Source organism: Emys orbicularis, chromosome 2 (assembly GCF_028017835.1).
Source record: "Emys orbicularis isolate rEmyOrb1 chromosome 2, rEmyOrb1.hap1, whole genome shotgun sequence".
NCBI lineage: Eukaryota > Metazoa > Chordata > Testudines > Emydidae > Emys > Emys orbicularis.
Window position 1 is genome coordinate 239,999 of NC_088684.1, and position 22,342 is coordinate 262,340.

General features: G+C 47.8%; 1 protein-coding gene across 1 annotated transcript in view; it reads left to right on the plus strand.

Moving 5' to 3' along the window:
• IQANK1 (IQ motif and ankyrin repeat containing 1) overlaps positions 1-22,342 on the plus strand; it is a 141,273-nt gene that overhangs the window by 34,792 nt on the left and 84,139 nt on the right. The window lies entirely within an intron of this gene.

Genomic DNA, 22,342 nt, shown 5'->3' on the forward strand with positions numbered 1-22,342 from the left:
TGGAAAAATACCAAAAAGTCCCTGCCAATTTCCAATCCCAAATTTAGCAATCAGATTGACCCTGAGCATGTGAGCAAGACACACCAGACAGGAATCTAAGAAAAAGGATTCTTTGTACCACTTCAGAACACTGGTCTATCTCGTCTAGTGTCCTGTCTCCAGTTGTGGCCAATCTCTGGTGCAACAGAGGAAGGCAAAACACACACTAGAACACTTCTGGCCAATTGTGCATCAGGAGAAAAACTCCCTCCTGATCCCTGCACATGACTAGCTGAAGCATGAGATTTGATTATAGTCATTATTTTAATACAGAGCAGCAAGTGTTAAGAGCATGTTGAGGGCAATGCAGGCAATCCTGTTCTCCCCATGTCCCATGAAGAAAGGGGATGGACATGGTGTGTGATGACAGTGTGTACCAGGTCTTCTCTGTCCCCTGTTGGAGCGATCACCACCCTGACACAGCCACCTGAAGGAAGAGTATCACCTGGAAAAGAGCGGCAGAGAGAGGAATTGCTTCCAGTCAGACTCTAATGGAGAAGGATTCAAAGACCCACTCCCATATAGATGGACTAAGGCTAGAAGAAGAAATTCAAGATAATACAGGTGGGAACCAATAATGCAGGCTGGATGACTGTCTTGGAAAGCAGTGACTCAGAGAAGTACTTAGGGGTCATCCTAGATAATTGCCTCAACTTTAACTCTCAGAACAATGCTCTGGCAGAAAAACTAATGTGATCTTTGGATGTATAAAATGGGGAATATCAAGCAGAAGTAGGAAAATCATCTTGTATGCAGCATGGGGCATGGATCGCCTGTTGGGAATCAACTGGGCATATCTCATCTAATCAGTTCTCTTCTATTTGCCGGATCATTAGCAACCACTAAGTCTCTCCTGTTCTTCAAGTGGCTGCACATGTCCATTTCACTGGAGCTGGAGAACTTTTTCCCATAGCAGTTCCTGTCAGGGCAGCACCTGTACCCTCCAGGCACTCATGCTGTTTAATGCGAGCAAAAGTGGGTGGAGCTGCCCTGACGTCCTGCAGGTTCTTCTTACCACTTGTGTTCAGTGGTCTCAGTGTGTGTGTGACCTCCTCATGCTTTCCCTCTTTGGAGAATTTCTAAAGCTCTATTTGTAAATAGTTTGTTTAAATGTTTATAGTTTTAATAGTGTTCATAGGTTTCTGTTTTAATTACATTTTCTTTGTTTTTTATTGACATTAGTTCGGTACTGGTCATGGCTGCAATAAGTTGATGCCAGACAGCTATCCCCACTCCGGTTGCTTAAAGTGCCTGAGTGAGGGTCGCGTTAGGCATAATAGGGAGAACAGGTCCATCAGTGGTTATTAGGCAAGATCGTCAGGGATGCAATCCCATGCCCTGGGTGTCCCTAAAGCTCCAACTGCCAGAAGATTGGACTGGACAATGGGATGGATCACTCGAAATTGTCCTGTTCTGTTTATTCCCTCTGAAGCATCTGGTAGTAGCCACTATCAGAAGACAGAATACTGGGCTAGATGGACCCATTGGTCTGATCCAGTAGGGTTATCTTATATTTTTATAAGTGCCCAATCTCCAAAGGATTCAATTTTGAACCAAAAAAAAAAAAGGTTTCAGAGTAGCAGCCGTGTTAGTCTGTATCCGCTGTATTCGGATGCATCCGAAGAAGTGGGTTGTAGCCCACGAAAGCTTATGCTCTAATAAATTTGTTAGTCTCTAAGGTGCCACAAGTACTCCTGTTCTTTTTGCAAAAAAAAAAAAAGACAGACATTCTTGGACATTCTGACAGGGGCAGCTTTGTGCTCCCATTCAGTACCTAGTCACTCAGTCTGCAACGACTTGTACTCCCCTCACTTCAGCAGTGCACTGCCCAATTTAGCAGCATTCCTGTGCCAAAAAAAGTGGGATAGAAGATATTCTCCCTCTCTGGTGCCTACCAAGCACCAGAAGAAGTTTTGTGCTCCTGCTTCCACAGTCTTGTTGAAGGACTCACATAAGAAGCTGCCAAGTACCAAGATTAGGGCATCCTCAGCAAGGCAGTCTTCAGTGCTGCTCCCTGGCAGTGATGAGTTGTCGACTCCAATACCTCAAAGAGTACTACTGAGACCGACTGCATTGCCAGCTTCATCTGCAACACCAACTTCACAAACAACTTTGTCAGTACTGACAACACCTGAGGCATAAGTGGCCTCAAGGGATCTCTTAAGCTTGTTGATACAAAATTCACTGTTCATGCAGGATGAGTTGCTTCCTGCTTCCCCCTTAGACACGTGGGGACTGGCTCTGACAATGGCCTTGGTACCTACTAATAAATTGTCATCACTGGTGGATCCTGCGTTGGTGTCATCTGCTGGTGTTTCTGTCCACCATGCTAAGCACTCAGTACCGTCAATAGGAAAGCCTTGAATGTTTTTGGTGCTGCCCTCATCTCACCGGCAGTCAGTCCCATTCACGTGTTTCTCTGCCAGGTACCGCACCATCATGGTGTTCTAATGTGGACTTGTCATCTAATTCTGAGGAGGGTTCCTATACATAAAAATCCTTCTCTACAAGGATTTAAGTATCACCTCAAAGCACAGATTGAGCTCTTGATACCAAGATACCTATGTACACAGATTAGCAGAAATTCAACCCCAAACGGTGGGGTTGAATCCCATTCCATACCAGGAGCAGCATTTACCTTTCTGGCATCCTTGGTGAGTTCTCCTAGATTCAAGGGCAATTTCTTCTTGACACGAGACTCCAAAATTGCATGCAAGGTACTTTTCTCCATCTACTACCATCTTTCTGTACCAATGTTGGCACAAGATCGCCACCCAAGCACTGTTCCCTGACTGGTACCATCTTCAGTGCTGATGTTGGCGGACAATCACTGTCCAGGTGCCATTCTCCAGCTGGTACCATCCTCTGTACTGGCGTTGATACTCATCAGTCAGAAGAATGTGTTTACCTTCAGCTCCTGTTCCTTCTCCTTCAGAGGTGGTTATCCCACCTGACCAGATAGACATCTTACTTACACCAATGAATACCTTCTCATATTTGCTAAATGAGGTTGCTGTATCTGAGTTGTCGTCTTCAGTCACCGGCAACTATAAGACATACCAGGAACTTATGAAGACAGTTGCTAACTCTGACTGAGTCTAGACTGAGCTAGTTCAAGATATGACCACAGGCTTATGAGGATTTTATATTAGTCCGCTCTGGCTAGGATGGCTCTGCCTATTAATGAGTTGGTTTTGGAGTTTACCGGGGGAAGGAGACCAAAGCCCTGAGGTAAGTGAGGAAATGGGATCCTGGGAGGAAGCAAGAGCAGGAGAGCGCAAGAGGGGAGGACTCCTGTCTCAGACTGAGAAAGAGGGACGATCGATGAGTTATCTTAAGTGCCTATACACAAATGCAAGAAGCCTGGGAAACAAGCAGGGAGAACTGGAAGTCCTGGCACAGTCAGGGAACTATGATGCGATTGGAATAACAGAGACTTGGTGGGATAACTCACATGACTGGAGTACTGTCATGGATGGATATAAACTGTTCAGGAAGGACAGGCAGGGCAGAAAAGGTGGGGGAGTTGCATTGTATGTAAGAGAGGAGTATGACTGCTCAGAGCTCCGGTATGAAACTGCAGAAAAACCTGAGTGTCTCTGGATAAAGTTGAGAAGTGTGAGCAACAAGGGTGATGTCGTGGTCGGAGTCTGCTATAGACCACCAGACCAGGGGGATGAGGTGGACGAGGCGTTCTTCCAGCAACTAACAGAAGTTGCTAGATCGCAGGCCCTGGTTCTCATGGGAGACTTTAATCACCCTGATATCTGCTGGGAGAGCAATACAGCGGTGCACAGAAAATCCAGGAAGTTTTTGGAAAATGTAGGGGACAATTTCCTGGTGCAAGTGCTGGAGGAACCAACTAGTGGGCAGAGCTTTTCTTGACCTGCTGCTCACAAACAGGGAAGAATTAGTAGGGGAAGCAAAAGTGGATGGGAACCTGGGAGGCAGTGACCATGAGATGGTCGAGTTCAGGATCCTGACACAAGGAAGAAAGGAGAGCAGCAGAATACGGACCCTGGACTTCAGAAAAGCAGACTTTGACTCCCTCAGGGAACTGATGGGCGGGATCCCCTGGGAGAATAACATGAAGGGCAAAGGGGTCCAGGAGAGCTGGCTGTATTTTAAAGAATCCTTATTGTGGTTGCAGGAACAAACCATCCCGACGTGTAGAAAGAATAGTAAATATGGCAGGCGACCAGCTTGGCTTAACAGTGAAATCCTTGCTGACCTTAAACGCAAAAAAGAAGCTTACAAGAAGTGGAAGATTGGACAAATGACCAGGGAGGAGTATAAAAATATCGCTCAGGCATGCAAGAGTGAAATCAGGAAGGCCAAATCGCACTTGGAGTTGCAGCTAGCAAGAGATGTTAAGAGTAACAAGAAGGGTTTCTTCAGGTATGTTAGCAACAAGAAGAAAGTCAAGGAAAGGGTGGGCCCCTTACTGAATGAGGGAGGCAACCTAGTGACAGAGGATGTGGAAAAAGCTAATGTACTCAATGCTTTTTTTGCCTCTGTCTTCACAAACAAGGTCAGCTCCCAGACTGCTGGACTGGGCAGCACAGTATGGGGAGGAGGTGACCAGCCCTCCGTGGAGAAAGAAGTGGTTCGGGACTATTTAGAAAAACTGGATGAGCACAAATCCATGGGGCTGGATGCGCTGCATCCGAGGGTGCTAAAGGAGTTGGCGGATGTGATTGCGGAGCCATTGGCCATCATCTTTGAAAACTCATGGCGATCGGGGGAGGTCCCAGATGACTGGAAAAAGGCTAATGTAGTGCCCATCTTTAAAAAAAGGGAAGGAGGAGGATCCGGGGAACTACAGGCCAGTCAGCCTCACCTCAGTCCCTGGAAAAATCATGGAGCAGGTCCTCAAGGAATCAATTATGAAACACTTAGAGGAGAAGAAAGTGATCAGGAACAGTCAGCATGGATTCACCAAGGGGAAGTCGTGCCTGACTAACCTAATTGCCTTCTATGACGAGATAACTGGGTCTGTGGATGAGGGGAAAGCAGTGGATGTGTTATTCCTTGACTTTAGCAAAGCTTTTGATACGGTCTCCCACAGTATTCTTGCCGCCAAGTTAAAGAAGTATGGGCTGGATGAATGGACTGTAAGGTGGATAGAAAGCTGGCTAGATCGTTGGGCTCAACGGGTAGTGATCAATGGCTCCATGTCTAGTTGGCAGCCGGTTTCAAGCGGAGTGCCCCAAGGGTCGGTCCTGGGGCCGGTTTTGTTCAATATCTTTATTAATGATCTGGAGGATGGTGTGGACTGCACTCTCAGCTAGTTTGCAGATGACACTAAACTGTGAGGCGTGGTAGATACGCTGGAGGGTAGGGATCAGATACAGAGGGACCTAGACAAATTGGAGGATTGGGCCAAAAGAAACCTGATGAGGTTCAACAAGGAACGGTAGTCACGACTGGAGTACAGGTATGGAAGGGTATGTGCTGTTTAGGAATGACCGGAACAAAGGTAAAGGTGGGGGAGTGGCATTGTATGTCAATAATGAGGTAAACTGTAAAGAAATAATAACTGATGGAATGGATAAGACAGAGTCTGTCTGGGCAATACTCACACTGGGTAAAAGAACTACTAGAGCCTCCCCTGGGATAGTGCTTGGGGTGTGCTATAGACCGCCAGGATCTAGCCTGGATGCGGACAGAGAACTATTTAATGTTTTTAGGGAAGTAAAAACTAATAAGAACTGTGTAATCATGGGGGACTTTAACTTCCCAGATATAGATTGGGGAACAAATGCTAGTAACAATAATAGGGCTCAGATGTTCCTAGACGTGCTAGCAGATGAATTCCTTCATCAAGTAGTAGCTGAACCGACGAGGGGGGATGCCATTTTAGATTTGGTGCTGGTGAGTAGTGAGGACCTCGTTGAGGAATTGGTTGTAGGGGACAACCTTGGCTCAAGTGACCATGAGCTAATTCAGTTTAAACTAAATGGAAGGATTAACAGAATTAAAACTGTGACTAAGGTTTACGATTTCAAAAAGGCCAACTTTAATAAATTAAGGCAACTACTTAGGGAAGTGGATTGGGCTAACATATTTAGGGATCTAAAGGCGGATGGCGCCTGGGATTATTTCAAGTTGAAGTTGCATGAGCTGTCCGAGGCCTGTATCCCAAGAAAGGGAAAACGGTTAGTAGGCAGGAGATTTAGACCTAGCTGGATGAGCGAGCGTCTCAAAGGGGCGATTAAGAAAAAACAGAAAGCGTACAAAGAATGGAAGAGGGGAGGGATCAGTAAGGAAACCTACCTTATTGAAGTCAGAGCATGTAGAGATGCAGTGAGAAAGGCCAAAAGCCGTGTAGAGTTGGACCTTGCAAGGGGAATTAAAACCAATAGTAAGAGGTTTTATAGCCATATAAATAGGAAGAAAACAAAGAAAGAGGAAGTGGGACCGCTGAAGAATGTAGATGGAGTGGAGATTAAGGATAATCTAGGCATGGCACAATATCTAAATGAATATTTTGCATCGGTCTTTAATAAGGCTAATGAAGGGTTTAGGAATAGAGGCAGCAGGACAGAGGGGAATAAAGGAGGGGGGATTGACATTACCGTATCAGAGGTGGAAGCCAAACTTGAACAGCTAAACGGGACTAAATCGGGTGGACCGGATGATCTTCATCCTAGAATATTGAAGGAACTGGCGCAAGAAATTGCAAGCCCCTTAGCGATAATTTTTAATGAATCTGTAAAATCGGGGGTGGTACCGTTGGACTGGAAAATAGCTAATGTGGTTCCTATTTTCAAGAAAGGGAAAAAAAGTGACCCGGGTAACTACAGGCCTGTTAGTTTAACATCTGTAGTATGCAAGGTCTTGGAAAAATTTTTGAAGGAGAAAGTAGTTAAGGACCTTGAGGTGAATGGCAATTGGGACAAATTACAACATGGGTTTACGAAAGGCAGATCGTGCCAAACCAACCTGATCTCCTTCTTTGAGAAAGTAACAGACTTTCTAGATAAAGGAAATGCGGTGGATCTAATATACCTCGATTTTAGTAAAGCGTTTGATACAGTACCGCATGAGGAATTATTGGTTAAATTGGAAAAAATGGGGATCGATATGAAAATCCAGAGGTGGATAAAGAACTGGTTAAAGGGGAGACTGCAGCGGGTAGTACTGAAAGATGAACTGTCAGGTTGGAGGGAGGTCACCAGTGGGGTTCCTCAAGGTTCAGTTTTGGGTCCGATTTTATTTAATCTATTTATTACTGACCTCGGAACCGAATGTAGGAGTGGGCTGATAAAGTTTGCCGATGACACAAAGTTGGGAGGTATTGCCAATTCGGAGAAGGATCGGGATATCCTGCAGGGAGACTTGGATGACCTTGTAAATTGGAGTAATAGTAATAGGATGAAATTTAATAGTGAGAAGTGTAAGGTGATGCATTTAGGGATGACTAACAAGAATTTTAGTTATAAGCTGGGGACGCATCAGTTGGAAGTAACGGAGGAGGAGAAGGACCTCGGAGTCCTGGTTGACCACAGGATGACTATGAGTCGGCAATGTGACGTGGCCGTGAAAAAAGCTAATGCGATCTTGGGATGCATTAGGCGAGGTATTTCTAGTAGGGACAAGGAGGTGCTGCTTCCGTTATACAAGGCACTGGTGAGACCTCATTTGGAGTACTGTGTGCAGTTCTGGTCTCCTATGTTTAAAAAGGATGAACTCAAACTGGAACGGGTACAGAGAAGGGCCACTAGGATGATCCGAGGAATGGAAAACCTTTCGTATGAAAGGAGACTCGAGGAGCTCGGTTTGTTTAGCCTAACCAAAAGAAGGCTGAGGGGGGATATGATTGCTCTCTTTAAATATATCAGAGGGATAAATACCAGGGAGGGAGAGGAATTATTTCAGCTCAGTACTAATGTGGACACGAGAACAAATGGATATAAACTGGCCGTGGGGAAGTTTAGGCTTGAAATTAGACGAAGGTTTCTAACCAGCAGAGGGGTGACATTTTGGAACAGCCTTCCGAGGGAAACAGTGGGGGCAAAAGACCTCTCTGGCTTCAAGATTAGGCTAAATAAGTTTATGGAGGGAATGGTTTGATGGGATAACGTGATTTTAGTCAATTAGGCAATAACGTGCCATCGCTGGTAAAATGAGGGTCCGGCTGGAGAATCTTGCCTGTATGCTCGGGGTTCTACTGATCGCCATATTTGGGGTCGGGAAGGAATTTTCCTCCAGGGTAGATTGGCAGAGGCCCTGGAGGTTTTCCGCCTTCCTCCGCAGCATGGGGCAGGGGTCGCAAGCTGGAGGATTCTCTGCGACTTGAAGTCTTTAAATCACGATCTGGAGACTTCAACAGCTGAGTTAAGGGAAAGTGGGTGGGTCAGCTTTTGTGGCCTGCATCATGCGGGAGGTCAGACTAGATGACCATAATGGTCCCTTCTGACCTTAAAGTCTAAAGTCTAAGAACAAGTGCAGAGTCCTGCACTTAGGACGGAAGAATCCTATGCACTGCTACAGACTAGGGACCGAATGGCTAGGTAGCAGTTCTGCAGAAAAGGACCTAGGGGTCACAGTGGACGAGAAGCTGGATATGAGTCAACAGTGTGCTCTTGTTGCCAAGAAGGCTAATGGCATTTTGGGCTGTATAAGTAGGGGCATTGCCAGCAGATCGAGGGACGTGATCGTTCCCCTTTATGCGACATTGGTGAGGCCTCATCTGGAGTACTGTGTCCAGTTTTGGGCCCCACACTACAAGAAGGATGTGGAAATTTTGGAAAGAGTCCAGCGGAGGGCAACAAAAATGATTAGGGGGCTGGAGCACATGACTTATGAGGAGAGGCTGAGGGAACTGGGATTGTTTAGTCTCCAGAAGAGAAGAATGAGGGGGGATTTGATAGCTGCTTTCAACTACCTGAGGGGGGGTTCCAAAGAGGATGGAGCTCGGCTGTTCTCAGTGGTGGCAGATGACAGAACAAGGAGCAATGGTCTCAAGTTGCAGTGGGGGAGGTCTAGGTTGGATATTAGGAAACACTATTTCACTAGGAGGGTGGTGAAGCACTGGAATGCTTTACCTAGGGAGGTGGTGGAATCTCCTTCCTTGGAGGTTTTTAAGGCCCGGCTTGACAAAGCCCTGGCTGGGATGATTTAGTTGGGAATTGGTCCTGCTTTGAGCAGGGGGTTGGACTAGATGACCTCCTGAGGTCCCTTCCAACCCTGATATTCTATGATTCTATGATTTTTACTAAAATCTTGTGGCAGGTCCTCTCCTCTAGTGTCCATGGCTAAGTGAACTGAAAAGAGGTATCAAATACACTCTGAAGGACATGAAAATTAATTGCATCCCTCCCCAGGGTCCTTGATGGTGATGGCGAGGATGAATTAAAATCCACTCCCAAGAATAAAGAAGCTAAAACACTTGATTTATTTGGGAGAAAAGTTTATTCCTCTTCTGGTTTACAATTTAGAATGGCAAATTGTCAGTCAGTATTTGCCAGGTATGACTATTTGAATTGGGAAGCAATGTCTAAACTTGAGGACAAATTACCAGTTGATGTAAAAGAAGAGTTTAAGGCCTTTATTATTGTTTGGTTGCCCACTCCTCAATACAGTCCACACTAGATGAAGCAGGGTCAGTGGCTTGGATGATTCATAGATTCATAGATTCTAGGACTGGAAGGGACCTCGAGAGGTCATCGAGTCCAGTCCCCTGCCCGCATGGCAGGACCAAATACTGTCTAGACCATCCCTGATAGACATTTATCTAACCTACTCTTAAATATCTCCAGAGATGGAGATTCCACAACCTCCCTAGGCAATTTATTCCAGTGTTTAACCACCCTGACAGTTAGGAACTTTTTCCTAATGTCCAACCTAGACCTCCCTTGCTGCAGTTTAAGCCCATTGCTTCTTGTTCTATCCTCAGAGGCTAAGGTGAACAAGTTTTCTCCCTCCTCCTTATGACACCCTTTTAGATACCTGAAAACTGCTATCCTGTCCCCTCTCAGTCTTCTCTTTTCCAAACTAAACAAACCCAATTCTTTCAGCCTTCCTTCATAGGTCATGTTCTCAAGACCTTTAATCATTCTTGTTGCTCTTCTCTGGACCCTTTCCAATTTCTCCACATCTTTCTTGAAATGCGGTGCCCAGAACTGGACACAATACTCCAGCTGAGGCCTAACCAGAGCAGAGTAGAGCGGAAGAATGACTTCCCGTGTCTTGCTTACAACACACCTGTTAATACATCCCAGAATCATGTTTGCTTTTTTTGCCTCAGCATCACACTGTTGACTCATATTTAGCTTGTGGTCCACTATAACCCCTAGATCCCTTTCTGCCGTACTCCTTCCTAGAGAGTCTCTTCCCATTCTGTATGTGTGAAACTGATTTTTTCTTCCTAAGTGGAGCACTTTGCATTTGTCTTTGTTAAACTTCATCCTGTTTAACTCAGACCATTTCTCCAATTTGTCCAGATCATTTTGAATTATGACCCTGTCCTCCAAAGCAGTTGCAATCCCTCCCAGTTTGGTATCATCCGCAAACTTAATAAGCGTACTTTCTATGCCAATATCTAAGTCGTTAATGAAGATATTGAACAGAGCCGGTCCCAAAACAGACCCCTGTGGAACCCCACTCGTTATGCCTTTCCAGCAGGATTGGGAACCATTAATAACAACTCTCTGAGTACGGTTATCCAGCCAGTTGTGCACCCACCTTATAGTAGCCCCATCTAAATTGTATTTGCCTAGTTTATCGATAAGAATATCATGCGAGACCGTATCAAATGCCTTACTAAAGTCTAGGTATACCACATCCACAGCTTCTCCCTTATCCACAAGACTTGTTATCCTATCGAAGAAAGCTATCAGATTGGTTTGACATGATTTGTTCTTTACAAATCCATGCTGGCTGTTCCCTATCACCTTACCACCTTCCAAGTCTTTGCAGATGATTTCCTTAATTACTTGCTCCATTATCTTCCCTGGCACAGAAGTTAAACTAACTGGTCTGTAGTTTCCAGGGTTGTTTTTATTTCCCTCTTTATAGGTGGGCACTATATTTGCCCTTTTCCAGTCTTCTGGAATCTCTCCTGTCTCCCATGATTTTCCAAAGATAATAGCTAGAGGCTCAGATACCTCCTCTATTAGCTCCTTGAGTATTCTAGGATGCATTTCATCAGGCCCTGGTGACTTGCAGGCATCTAACTTTTCTAAGTGATTTTTAACTTGTTCTTTTTTTATTTTATCTGCTAAACCTACCCCCTTCCCATTAGCATTCACTATGTTAGGCATTCCTTCAGACTTCTCAGTGAAGACCGAAACAAAGAAGTCATTAAGCATCTCTGCCATTTCCAAGTTTCCTGTTACTGTTTCTCCCTCTTCACTAAGCAGTGGGCCTACCCTGTCTTTGGTCTTCCTCTTGCTTCTAATGTATTGATAAAAAGTCTTCTTGTTTCCCTTTATTCCTGTAGCTAGTTTGAGCTCATTTTGTGCCTTTGCCTTTCTAATCTTGCCCCTGCATTCCTGTGTTGTTTGCCTATATTCATCCTTTGTAATCTGTCCTAGTTTCCATTTTTTATGAGACTCCTTTTTATTTTTTAGATCATGCAAGATCTCGTGGTTAAGCCAAGGTGGTCTTTTGCCACATTTTCTATCTTTCCTAACCAGCAGAATAGCTTGCTTTTGGGCCCTTAATAGTGTCCCTTTGAAAAACTGCCAACTCTCCTCAGTTGTTTTTCCCCTCAGTCTTGATTCCCATGGGACCTTACCTATCAGCTCTCTGAGCTTACCAAAATCCGCCTTCCTGAAATCCATTGTCTCTATTTTGCTGTTCTCCCTTCTACCCTTCCTTAGAATTGCAAACTCTATGATTTCATGATCACTTTCACCCAAGCTGCCTTCTACTTTCAAATTCTCAACGAGTTCCTCCCTATTTGTTAAAATCAAGTCTAGAACAGCTTCCCCCCTCGTAGCTTTTTCAACCTTCTGAAATAAAAAGTTGTCTGCAATGCAGTCCAAGAACTTATTGGATAGTCTGTGCCCCGCTGTGTTATTTTCCCAACATATATCTGGATAGTTGAAGTCCCCCATCACCACCAAATCTTGGGCTTTGGATGATTTTGTTAGTTGTTTAAAAAAAGCCTCATCCACCTCTTCCACCTGGTTAGGTGGCCTGTAGTAGACTCCTAGCATGACATCACCCTTGTTTTTTACCCCTTTTAGCCTAACCCAGAGACTCTCAACACTTCCATCTCCTATGTCCATTTCTACCTCAGTCCAAGTGTGTACATTTTTAATATATAAGGCAACACCTCCTCCCTTTTTCCCCTGTCTATCCTTCCTGAGCAAGCTGTATCCATCCACACCAACATTCCAATCATGTGTATTATCCCACCAAGTTTCAGTGATGCCAACAATGTCATAGTTGTATTTATTTATTAGCACTTCCAGTTCTTCCTGCTTATTACCCATACTTCTCGCATTTGTATATAGGCATCTAAGATACTGGTTTGATCTTTCCTCCCAGTTTTGTCCTGACCCTCCTTTCTCTCTGCCAATATAGCCCACACTCCCTCTCGTTTCCGATCCATCTTCCAGGTCTCCATGTTCCCCACTTACCTGCGGGCTTTGCTCACCTGTCCCCGTCGAACCTAGTTTAAAGCCCTCCTCACTAGGTTAGCCAGTCTGTGTCCAAATAGGGTCTTTCCCCTCCTCGAAAGGTGAATGCCATCTCTGCCTAGCAGTCCTTCCTCAAATAGCATCCCGTGGTCTAGGAAGCCAAAGCCCTCCTGGCGACACCATCTTCGCAGCCAGGCATTCACCTCCATGATGCATCTGTCTCTGCCCGGGCCCCTACCTTTGACAGGAAGAATCAAAGAGAATACCACCTGCGCTCCAAACTCCTTCACCCGTACTCCCAGAGCCCTGTAGTCACTCTTGATCCGCTCAGTGTCACACCACGCAGTATCATTTGTGCCCACATGGATGAGTAGCATGGGGTAGTAGTCAGAGGGCTGGATAATCCTCAACAATGCCTCCGTAACGTCTCGGATACAGGCTCCCGGCAGGCAGCATACCTCCCGAGATGAAATGTCAGGGCGACAGATGGGCGCCTCCGTCCCCCTCAGCAGAGAGTCTCCGACCACCACTACCCTACGTTTCCTATTCGCAGTGGTGGCAGCAGACCTCCCAGCCTTAGGGGTACGAGGCTTCTCCTCCTTTACTGTAGGGGGTGATGCCTTCTTTCCTGTATCAAGAAGAGCATAACGGTTACCTATTACCACAGCGGGAGGGTTCGCAGCAGAGGGGGAGCACTGCCTGCTGCCAGAAGTAACCAGCTGCCAGTGTCCACCCTGAGCCATCTCCTCCTCCACCAGTGGTGTATCAGCAGTCCTGTGTACTGGGACAGCTACCTCAGCTGTCTCCACATGGACACTGTCCAGGAATTGCTCGTGGATTCGGATGCTTCTCAACCTAGCCACCTCCTCCTGTAGCTCTCCCACCTGCTGCCTGAGAGATTCCACCAGCAGGCACCTTTCACATTGGATGGTCCCCCTAGCCTGGATATCAGTAAGTGGAAATTGCAAATTACAGTCTCTGCAAAACCACACCAGGATCTGGGTAGAAGCATCCATGCTCAGGCGCTCTGTCTGGCTACAGGCGCAGGTGGAGGAGACAGAAGCAGTGCTGCCACAGCCATCACTATAAGTATCATGCTTTGTGGCTCCAGGCATGGGGGTTCCAGCTGAAGTACAGTACACTACAGAAGATTTGCTTTTTGAAGGACCAAGTTTGTTTTCTGGGGAAACTGACAAAGCTGTGCACTCCTTAAAAGATTGCAGGGTGACCCTGAAGTCTTTATACCCCTGCTGCAAAGAGGAAACAGTTTTGCCTTCCTGTCCAGCAGAGAGACCACTTTTATGTGCCATGGCAACTGGATTACTCCAGGAGATTCCGAGGTCTCAGAAGAAGAGCCCACCTCCCCACTTTCAGGATAACACTGAACAGCGCACTGATACACAGATACCCTCCCACCAACAACACAGGAAGAAGAACTCCACATGGACTCCTCCTGAGGGTCAAAATGATAGTCTGGACCTATACATAGAATGCTTCCGCCGACGTGCACAGGTGGAAATTGTGGAAGAACAACATCGCTTGCCTCATAACCTAAGTCGTGCAGAACGCAATGCCATCCACAGCCTCAGAAACCACCCTGACATTATCATCAAAGAGGCTGATAAAGGAGGTGCTGTTGTCATCATGAACAGGTCTGACTACCAGAAGGAGGCTGCCAGACAACTCTCCAATACCAAATTCTACAGGCCACTTTCCTCAGATCCCACTGAGGAATACGCTAAGAAACTGCACCATCTACTCAGGACACTCCCTACACTAACACAGGAACAAATCAACATACCCTTAGAGCCCCGACCGGGGTTATTCTATCTACTACCCAAGGTCCACAAACCTGGAAATCCTGGATGCCCCATCATCTCGGGCATTGGCACTCTCACTGAAGGACTGTCTGGATATGTGGACTCCCTACTCAGACCCTACGCCACCAGCATTCCCAGCTATCTCCGTGACACCACTGATTTCCTGAGAAAACTACAATGCATTGGTGACCTCCCAGAAAACACCATCCTAGCCACCATGGATGTAGAGGCTCTCTACACAAACATCCCACACACAGATGGAATACAAGCTGTCAGGAACAGTGTCCCTGATGATGACACAGCACAGCTTGTTGCTGAGCTCTGTGACTTTATCCTCACGCACAATTATTTCAAATTTGGTGACAATATATACCTCCAGACCAGTGGCACCGCCATGGGCACCCGCATGGCCCCACAATATGCCAACATTTTTATGGCTGACCTGGAACAACGCTTCCTCAGCTCTCGTCCACTCACGCCCCTTTTCTACCTACGCTACATTGATGACATCTTCATCATCTGGACCCATGGGAAGGAGACCCTGGAAGAATTCCACCATGATTTCAACAGCTTCCACCCCACCATCAACCTCAGCCTGGACCAATCTACACGGGAGGTCCACTTCCTAGACACCACAGTACAAATAAGCGATGGCCACGTTAACACCACCCTATACCGAAAACCCACCAACCGCTACCCCTACCTTCATGCCTCCAGCTTCCACCCCGGACATACCACACGATCCATCGTCTACAGCCAAGCGCTGAGGTACAACCGCATCTGCTCCAACCCCTCAGACAGAGACCAATACCTACAAGATCTTCACCAAGCATTCTCAAAACTACGATACCCACACAAGGAAATAAAGAAACAAATCAACAGAGCCAGACGTGTACCCAGAAGCCTCCTGCTACAAGACAGGCCCAAAAAAGAAACCAACAGAACTCCACTGGCCATCACCTACAGTCCTCAGCTTAAACCTCTCCAACGCATCATCAGTGATCTACAACCCATCCTGGACAATGATCCCTCACTTTCACAGACCTTGGGAGGCAGGCCAGTCCTCGCCCACAGACAACCCGCCAACCTCAAGCATATTCTCACCAGCAACCACGCACCGCACCATAACAACTCTAACTCAGGAACCAACCCATGCAACAAACCTCGATGCCAACTCTGCCCACATATCTACACCAGCAACACCATCACAGGACCTAACCAGATCAGGTACAACATCACCGGCTCATTCACCTGCACGTCCACCAATGTTATATATGCCATCATGTGCCAACAATGCCCCTCTGCTATGTACATTAGCCAAACTGGACAGTCACTACGCAAGAGGATAAATGGACACAAGTCAGATATCAGGAATGGCAATATACAAAAACCTGTAGGAGAACACTTCAACCTCCCTGGCCACACAATAGCAGATGTAAAGGTAGCCATCTTACAGCAAAAAAACTTCAGGACCAGACTCCAAAGAGAAACTGCTGAGCTCCAGTTCATTTGCAAATTTGACACCATCAGATCAGGATTAAACAAAGACTGTGAATGGCTATCCAACTACAGAAGCAGTTTCTCCTCCCTGGGTGTTCACACCTCAACTGCTAGCAGAGCACCTCACCCTCCCTGATTGAATTAACCTCGTTATCTCCATACTGATTTATACCTGCCTCTGGAAATTTCCATTACTTTCGTCTGATGAAGTGGGCATTCACCCACGAAAGCTTATGCTCCAATACTTCTGTTAGTCTTAAAGGTGCCACAGGACCCTCTGTTGCTTTTTATACCTCCCCACTATTACTTTATCTTCTACCATTAGACATCCTTCCACCTCCAAGTAGTCTGACTTTTTGGTCAAGGGCAGCAAACCACTCTGATTTCCCCTTCCCACCTCTCTTCCCTGTCCTTTTCAGGGACCTTTCTCACGAGACTGTTCTAATTCAGGAAGTTCAGTGTCTGATGCAGGTAGGGGCCATAGAAGAAATGCCTCCCCAGCATCCCAGGAGGGGGTTTTCCCCCCACTATTTCCTTATTCCCAAGTCCAAAGGAGGCCTCAGATGTATTCTGGACCTGCAAAACTTCAACCAAAACATAAAAAAGATAGAAAAGAAGGTAATCATCTATCTAATGCCATGTTTCTTGCTCCATTATGGAAACAGACCATGACAGCAACATCTTTCTCAATGGTTTTCTTAGATGTCCTCTATTGTTCTTCGGTTTTCTGTCTTCCAGCAGGTGATATCCAGTCAAAGGCTTATCTAGGAATTTTTTTACCTCTGTACAACATGTCTAAATTACTTCAGCCTTCTTTCTTGAATCATTGTCTTTACAATCTGCTGACCAGTCCTTTGTAACACATCAGTTTTGGTTACATTGTCCCACCAATGGACACCAAGTATTGTTTGCAAGCATCTCTGATGGAAAGTGTTAAGTTTCCTGTTTTTGGCTTCTAGCATTTTCCAAGTTTCAGCATCATATAACAAAGTGGGTATCACAGTGACATTGTATAACTTTATCTTGGTTCTTGTATGAATCTCCTTATTTTTCCAGATATTTGTCAGTCTTGAAAAAGCTCCACTTGCCTTCCCAATTCTTGCTTCCACCTCTGTGTGCTTCTTTCATCTGCTTTCTTCTTCCATGATTGCAGAATCATGTTTTTGGACATCTATTAAAGCATTTTAAACAATTCCCATTACCATTCTGTTTAAATATTTTCTCCCACTCCGTTTTGCTTGCGGTTGTTTTGAGTGTTAGCAAATTCATAACAATATAGCTCCCTGCTAAAGAAACCTTGCTTCTCTAGAAATGGAACAAACTTTTTCCAGGCTAAACAAAAGCTGATGTGGGCCTCTGTCTAAACCAACCTTTCTCAGCTGGGCTAGAGCAAGCCTCTGCCTAAGGCCTTGTCTACAGTACACAGTTTTGTCGGCAAAAGCTGCCTTTTGCTGACAAAACAGTGGAGGTGTACGTAATACAAAGCTACTTGTGGTGGTAAAACTCTGCTGTTTGCTGACAAAATAAAACCACCTTGACAAGAGGCATAGAGCTTTTTAAGGCAAAGTTAAAGCAACAAAGTGTCAGTGTAGACACTGCCATTCATTATGTCGCCATAACTGGTCTCCCTCAGTATCCCAGAATGCCCGCTGCGACTGCTCTGCTCACTCTTTTGAACTCGGTTGCACTGCATCTAGCTACGCAGGCATTCACCCCACCCCTTTCAAAACTTTGGGAGTCTTTGACATTCCTCAGCATGGAGAGCTCACATTGCTGCTGAGGATGCTGCTCCCGGTAGCTGAGGAGGCTGTGGGAGAACTTGGAGGGAATCATAGAACCTTTAATGTGGACTCCTGCTCTCCCGGGCACTAGGAACACAGCAGCAGGCAGGCAGAGCGAGCTGCTGCTGTGGGGATGGGGGGGCGAGGGGTGAGAATGCTGTGCTGTTCAGAGCAGGGGCTGATGTGTATGTGGGAGGGAGGGGCATCCCCCTCCCCCTGCCTCAGGACTGGTTGTTCAGGCTGCTGTCTGAATTTAAAGAGACAGCATGCCGACACACACTCCCCCAACACACACACACACACACACACACTCTCTCTCTCTCTCTCTCACATATACTCTCCCCCCACACACACACAATCTCTCACACATCTTTCCAACACGAGCTCTGTTTCTGTCTCTCCCCCCACCCCACTCCCTGTCTCACACACTTTCTCCCTTCCCCCCATGTAAGCTTCAGTTGAAAAGCGGCTGGCAATCTAGTAGGATGCCCATGGAAGGATGGGATTGAGAAACCTGCATCATGTGACACTGTACCTGCCCCATGAGGCATTGCAAATCCTTCCGAAAGCACCCTGCCGCCAGTTGCACAGTGGGATAGCTACCACAGTACACTGCTCTCTCTGTTGATGCAAGAGCTGCTAGTGTGGATGCGCTCTGCTGACACAAGGATTGTAGTGTGAACATGCAATAGTGGTTTAATTAAAGTGCTTTAATTAAAGCGGCATAACTTTTGTCGACAAAACTCTTAGTATAGAGAAAGCCTAAAATAAACTCCCAGGCTAGACTAAATCTGTCATAACTGGAGCAGGCCTCTGCCTAAGCTAGGCATCTGGGGCAAGCTTTGTAATTCTACAACTCTGCCCCTACTAGCAATTACTAAGCAATGGCCCACTTGTTGTCTATAGCTCACCATGCTGCCACTGGAGGCCTGTTTGAAACATGCTCTTTTATCCATGGTAAATTTTTCAGGTCTTTCTACATGATTACTATCAATATAAAAAAGGGAAATAATACCTAATCGTATTATTGTCACTCAAGCTGGTTTGGTAAATAGTATGGACAGTGGTGCGAGTAGGGCAGTACGGTATGCCATACCAGTAAGATATTTATAACCAGTACGCTGTACCAGAAAGACACAGGAGGAGCAGAACATGGGGCCGCTGGGCAACCCCCATGCCAGCAGCACCTCCAGCACGGCTGTACTGCCCCCAGTCCCGCCCCCAGCCCTTCCACACAGCTGTGTCTCCTGAGTCCTGTCTGGGATCTGTACAGCAGCCCCACAGGAGGACAGGGCTGGGGGCGGTACAGCCATGCCGGAGGAGTTGCCGGCATGGGACCACCCGGCAGCCCCACGTTCTGCTCCTTTGGCCGCTGTGGTTCCTGGGAGAGCCCTGAATTGCAGGGCTCTCCCGGGAACCATGTCGGCAAAAGGAGCAGGGAACCGCAGCAGTGAAAGGAGCAGAACGTGGGGCCACTAGGCAACCCCACGCCAGCAGCTCCTCCGGCGTGGCTGTACTGCCCCTAGCCCAGCCCTGTCCTCCGGTGGGGCTGCTGTACAGACCCCAGACAGGACTCAGGAGACGCAGCTGCGTGGAAGGGCTGGGGGCGGTACAGCCATGCCGGAGGAGTTGCTGGCATGGGGTTGCCTAGTGGCCCCACATTCTGCTCCTTTCGCCACTGTGGTTCCGGAGAGCCCTGTGGTTCAGAAGTCTCCGGCGCAGCGGGAGGAGGACAGAAACATCCCCCACCCCCGGGTAACAGGGGATGGATCATGGGGAAGGGAGGGGGAGAGCACGGGGCCCTGGGATGGGGGTGGAGCAGGGAGGAGTCACGGGGGGGTCATGTGGGGAGGTCACATGTGCCCCACTCCCCTTTAGCTGGTGCAGCATACCGGTAAGAAATGAATTCTACTTGCACCACTGCGTATGGAGCACTTTTACCCATTATAACAGTATTGCTTATTCATATTGAGTGCTAGCAACATGTTGGTCATCCAAGATACACACTAATTAATAATAAGGCACTTTAACATGGGGCTGGAAGCAGAAATTTAATCACAAACTGGTGGAAATTGGTACTTTTTTTTTTTAAATGTCAGCCTGGGTCCTTGATTAGTTACTGTATTTCCTTCTACCTCCAGGATATTAAATAGCAAAACAGTTATCCCTGGTTGTCTAACAGAGTGAAAGGAAATAGGATTCTTCTTTGAGTGATTGCTCATGTGTATTCCACAATAGGTGTGCGTGCTCGCCACGTGCACCGGTGTCGGAAGTTTTTCCCCTAGCAGTACCTGTAGGGGAGCGCCCCTAGTGACCCCTGGAGTGGCGCCTCCATGGCGCGGTATAAGGGGCACTGCGCTCTCCCCCCACCCTCAGTTCCTTCTTGCCGCCAGTGAAGGTGCTTTGGAACTGCTCTGCTCCAGCTTTGCTGCAGCTCTTCCCCAGAACTCTTGTTCGTTCAGTGTATGGTACCAGTAGTTAGTAGTTTGATTAGTTTAGTTTAGTTAGTGCGCCTGGGCTGGGGCATGCCCCATGCCCCGGGTTTTAAGTCTTGCGACACTTGTAGACAACCGATGCCAGTGAGTGATCCGCACACGGACTGTTTACGCTATTTGGGTGAAACCCATCTCAGCGATCGCTGCAAGATTTGCAAGTCGTTCAAGCCTCGGACTAAAAGAGAGAGAGATATTAGGCTCCAGGCCATCCTGATGGAGTCGACTTTGACCCCGACTCCGGCGCGCCGCTCCGGGTACCGCGATGTCAGTGCGCGGTGACCCCCCAGGTGCCATCTACCAGTTGGCACTGCTCTCCGTCCACGGGCACGCTAAGAAGAGGCCTTCTTTGCCGCAGCACCGGAGCAAGACTTGGGGAGAAGCTAGACTCATGTTGGGCAATCCTCTGTCCCCATTGGCCTCTAGGCCTCCGACTCAGGTTGAGCGGAGTAACCCGGCCTGTTCGAAGCAGGCTTCCCCGGATGTCCGGATGCCCTCCAGAGCCCTGCAAGCGGCCCGGGACGTTATGTCCAGGCCGGTACCAGGAGCACCGCCAATGTTGGCCCCGGGGTCCAGAGGCAAGCCGCCCGCTGATTGCCCAGGCATGGCCCAGGCAGCATTGGTACGGGACCCTCACCCACCGTGGCCGTTACTGTCCCACCTGGACCTGCTCTTCCAGGACCAGAGCCACCTCCTCCACCCCAATCTAGCGGCACTCCACCTCACGGTGTGGCTGCTCAATGGTTAGGCCAGGAGGAAAGGATGTGCTCGGAAGGGGTTCAGCGCATCCTCTTGGAAAGCAGGCGACACTCCACACGCCGAGCCTACTTGGCAAAGTGGTCTCAGTTTTCCCAATGGGTGGCTGAGCGGGGCGTTTCCCCCATGGCTGCCCTGATCCAGCTCATTTTGGACTACCTCCTTAACCTTAGCCTGGCGACCTTGTCCGTCAAGGTGCACTTGGTGGCCATATCTGCCTTCCACCCACCGGTGCAGGGGCACATGGTATTCTCCCATGCCATGACTGGCCGATTCCTTAAGGGATTGGATCATCTCTTCCCATACGTTAGGCCCCCAGTCCCGCAGTGGGACCTGAACTTGGTGCTGGCCCGGCTGATGGGTCCCCTGTTTGAGCCGCTAGGTACGTGCTCCTGGTCACACCTCTTGTGGAAGGTAGCCTTCCTGGTAGCGATCACGTCGGCTAGGCGGGTCTCAGAACTCAGGGCCCTGACCTCCGAGCCCCTGTACACGGTGTTCCATAAGGATAAGGTCCAGCTCCGCCCACATTCTTCGTTCCTCCCGAAGGTGGTCTCTGCCTAACACATGGGTCAGGACATTTTCCTGCCGGTCCTCTGCCCCAAGCCCCATGCGCCAAGTGAGGAGCGCTGCCTCCACATGCTGGATGTGAGACTGGCTCTGGCCTTTTACCTGGAACGGACTAAGCTGTTCAGGAAGTCTTTGCAGCTGTTCATCGCCACGGCCAAACACATGAGGGGTCGGCCAATCTCCACTCAGTGGCTCTCCAACTGGATCGCCTCGTGCATCAGTACCTGTTATGACCTGGCGGGAATTCCTCTGCCGTCAATTGTGAGGGCACACTCGACTAAGGCGCAAGCCTCGTCGGCTGCCTTTTTAGCCCATGTCCCCATTCAGGACATTTGCAGGGCTGCCACATGGTCTTCAGTTCACACATTCACCTCGCATTGTGTGATCGTCTCCCAGACCAGGGAAAATGCCAGGTTCGGCAGGGCTGTGTTCTGTCCCGAGAGTTTGTGAACTCCTACCCACCTCCAATAGATATAGCTTGGAATCACCTATTGTGGAATACACATGAGCAATCACTCGAAGAAGAAAAGACTGTTACCTTTTCCGTAACTGGCGTTCTTCGAGATGTGTTGCTCATGTGTATTCCACATCCCACCATCCTTCCCCTCTGTCGGAGTTGTCTGGCAAGAAGGAACTGACGGTGGGGGGAGCGCGCAGCACCCCTTATACCGTGCCATGGAGGCGCCACTCCAGGGGTTGCTAGGGGCGCTCCCCTACGGGTACTGCTAGGGGAAAAACTTCCGTCACTGGTGCACGTGGCGAGCATGCACACCTATTGTGGAATAGACATGAGC